Here is a 3,685-nt window from a genome sequence, read left to right as displayed (position 1 = left end):
GGGCTGCTTTTGAGGATTGATGTTGATGGTTGAGATTGAAAGGGGTATGCGGTTGTGTCCTTGTTGGGGGACTGCCTATGTGTTCGCGTGTTTGCAAAATCAAACCAGATCTTAGTTCTTAGCTGGTTATTGAGGATTAAAAATTGGAAATGTTGTAAAAGGAGTATGCGTTTATGCCCTTATAATAGGACTGCCTACGTATTCGCGTGTTTGCCAAATCAACCCAGATCGTAGTTCTGAACTGTGTGTGCAATGGGTTGCAAATTGAAGGTTTGAAAATTGAATGTGTGTGGGGGTGTGGTTGTGTCCTAGCAATAGGACTACCTACGTATTCACGTGTTGTGAAATCAAACCAGATCGCAGTTCTGCGTGTGTTTTGATAATTGATTTTATGGTGTATGGTTATGTCCTTGAAGGACTGCCTACGTATTCACGTGAAGTGAAATCAAACCAGATCGTAGTTCTGAGTGTGTGTGCCTAAATGAGATGTTAGGACCTTAAAGTATGAGGGTCACGATGGTAAATTCCGTTTAGTGTCTCATCTGAATGTGTGCCTAAGCGAGTTGTTAGGACCTTAAAGTGTGAGAGTCACGACGGTAAACTCCGTTTGGTGACTCGAGAAATTGATTTGAGATAATTCCTCCTTGAACATGAATCGAATAGGTGTAATTTGTGAAAATGTTCCTTATCATGTGAGCGCACTAAAAAGTGGACCCTAAGGGTAGACTAGGTATGTCCCGTTCCCGGTAGCAAAGCATTCGAGGACTCCGTATCTGGGTTAGAGTGAAAAAGGCTTCGACATTATGGAATGTGGAGCTTGGTAATAATAGGGTTGTATGACCGAAAAAATCTGAAGTTGAGGGTCACGACAGTGAATTCCGTTTGGTGACTCGAAAGTTGATTAGAGTGAAATACCTCTTGATCATGAATCGAAGAGGCATAGCTTGTGAAAATGTTTCTTGTTGTGTGAGCACAGTAAAAAGTGGACCCTAAGAAAGCAATGTTTTTTTTTTGAAGACTCTGAATCTGAGTCAAGGTGAAAATGGCTTCGGCATTTTAGAATGTGAAGCTTGGTAAAAAAAGTTTATTTGACAGATAAAAATCCGGAGTTGGTATTTTGTGGTGTTTAGGCCGGTGGGTTACGGCTTGTAATGTGGTGCGTATTAGGGTCTCCGGCTTGATGTGGTCTGAGCACGAAATGGTTGGTAAATAATGTGGGATCAGATTCCCATGTCTGGACCTTAAAGGTTAAGGTGTGATATGACGAGCTTGAGGGGAATCCTCAGAAGCCTAGATAGTTCTCCCTATAACAGTCTCTAGAAGCACTTAAGGGTAAAGCGATGCTGGTTATGATCTTGAGGGGAATCCCCAGGATCCTAGATGGGTCTCCCTGTAACAGTCTGTTGAAGGACTTAGGGGTGAAGCTGTGTTGGTTTTGACCTTGAGGGGAATCCCCATGATCCTAGATGGGTCTCCATGTAACTGTCAGTTGAAGGACTTAGGGGTGGAGCTGTGTTGGTTGAGTTTTTAGTGTTTAGTGTTTTGGACTTGTCGGTCCGGGATTTGGTGTGTTAGACTCGTTGGTCCTGGGCTTTGGACTTGTTGGTCCTGGACTTGGTATTTTGTACTCACTTGTCTAGGATTTTGTGTGTTGGATGCTTTCTTTGGATTTTGGCCTTTTTGAGAAAATGGTTTCAATCTTGTTTTGTTTTGATTTTGGCTTGGGTCTTGGCCTTGACGTTGGGTGAGTAACCTTTGGCTTTGGCTTTTGCTTTGATTGAATTGAATTTGGTTTTTGCTTTGACTTTGACTTTGGCTTTGGCCTTGAGTGAACTGCTTTTGGCTTTGGTTTTTGCTTTGGCCTTGACTTTGGCTTTGGGTGAATGGATATTGGCTTGGGCCTTTGATTTTGGACTTTCGCTTTGACTTTGGGTGAATGGCTATTGGCTTGGGCCTTTGATATTGGCCTTTCGCTTTGGCTTCGGGTGAATGACTATTGGCTTGGGCCTTTGATTTTGGCCTTTCGCTTTGGATTTGAGTGAATGGATATTGGCTTGGGCCTTTCATTTTGGCCTTGGCTCTGGTTTTTCTTTGGCTTTGGGTGAAAGGATATTAGCTTGGGCTTTTGATTTTGGCCTTTCGCTTTGGCTTTTGGTGAATGGCTATTGGCTTGGGCCTTTTATTTTGGCCTTGGCTCTGGCTTTACTTTGGCTTTGGTTTTTGATTTATTGGTTCTTTGCCGTCCTTCGTTCGAGGCAGGTAAAGGTGCAGACGGGGATGTACCCGTTGGTGAGAGGTTGATATTTGGTGATGGGATGTTTTTGTGGGGAATGGGCTTGCCTTCCGTCATTGATCATGAACAAGGAGATGTTCTGGTTTGTTATCTAGGTTTGTCGTAGGATCCCTTTGATAGAAAGGCGTTCTAAATTTGGTGCTATTGAAAGGTTTCTATTGCCAGACATGGAATTGGTAAAGAGAATGGACACGGAGTTTAGAGTCCTCCGCTTACTCGGTACGGAACGTCACTCGAGTGTACTCACATTGAATTGGAACATATTGTTTGTTTTAAATCAATTCTCAAATCAATTCTCGTTGTCAAGGGAACTGGTAAAGTGGAGAATGTATGATAGTTGAAAATCGTGCTTTTATTTAGATAAATAAGAGGTTAGCATAGACTCGAAGAATACATGTGACTCATGGGGACAGCCCCCAGTTGTCACTTAGGAATAAAAGGACAGACACTAGGATAGATATGAGAAAGCCTAAGACTCGGACTCGGATTCAGACTCAATCGTAGATACGAACTCCTAATCATCATTTTCCTCCTCGAAGGTCTCCTTCGCGGCATCCAGAGGCTTGAATGTCTGGTCTTGAGCATTGACCCACTTGAGCACTTCACTCTCGTTGTTGGGAATGATATGGGGACAATAGTCCATGAGGCTTTCATCTCCTTGCAGAAAGAGATGTTGATTAGGGTTGCTTTCATCACCTGGTTGGCATAGGGATGAAGCTATCAGTTCATGGTTGTCGATCATATCTTGAATAACATGTTTCAGTTTCAAGCATATTTCAGTGTCATGACCTTTTCCTTGATGATATTGGCAATAGGCACTGCCTTTCCAGAAACGGGTTTTCCTGTTTTCAGATGGGTCCGGAGTGGGCTCGATTGGTTGTAGTTTCCCATCAGTCACAAGCTTTTAAAGAGCTGCGGCATAGGTTGTGTTGAGTTTGGTGAATGTCCTTTGAGAACGCTCAACCTTGTTGTTTGGCTTTAGACATCCAGGTTGTCTTGGTGAGAGGTGAGTTATCTTGAATGGCATTCTTGAATTTCGTGTCACTTTTGATGGTATAGGCACGGCATTACCATCCCGAATCGAGCTTCTTTTGTGTTCGGGTTTGTCCTGGAGACATCATTCCTTCAAGAGGATCTCCAGTCTTGCCATATGTTATTCCCGGAGTGAATACCCTTTGATGTTTTCCCATGGTTCCAACATTGGTGTTTTTGGGATGTTTTTGTGAGTTTTGTTTTGGTTTTTGATTTTGTCATCTTGAATGGCATTCTCATTGTCAGGAAAGTTTTGAAACAAATTGCTTGGTATTTTGAAGGGGAGTTTTGTGAGGCAATTTCATGTTCTTTGTTTGTGGCTTCATGGATGTGGGAACCATTGGATGACTCTTCATTTTC

Source organism: Silene latifolia, unplaced genomic scaffold, assembly GCF_048544455.1.
Source record: "Silene latifolia isolate original U9 population unplaced genomic scaffold, ASM4854445v1 scaffold_208, whole genome shotgun sequence".
NCBI lineage: Eukaryota > Viridiplantae > Streptophyta > Magnoliopsida > Caryophyllales > Caryophyllaceae > Silene > Silene latifolia.
The sequence above is the reverse complement of the archived record's forward strand: the minus strand, read 5'-3'. Positions refer to the sequence as shown.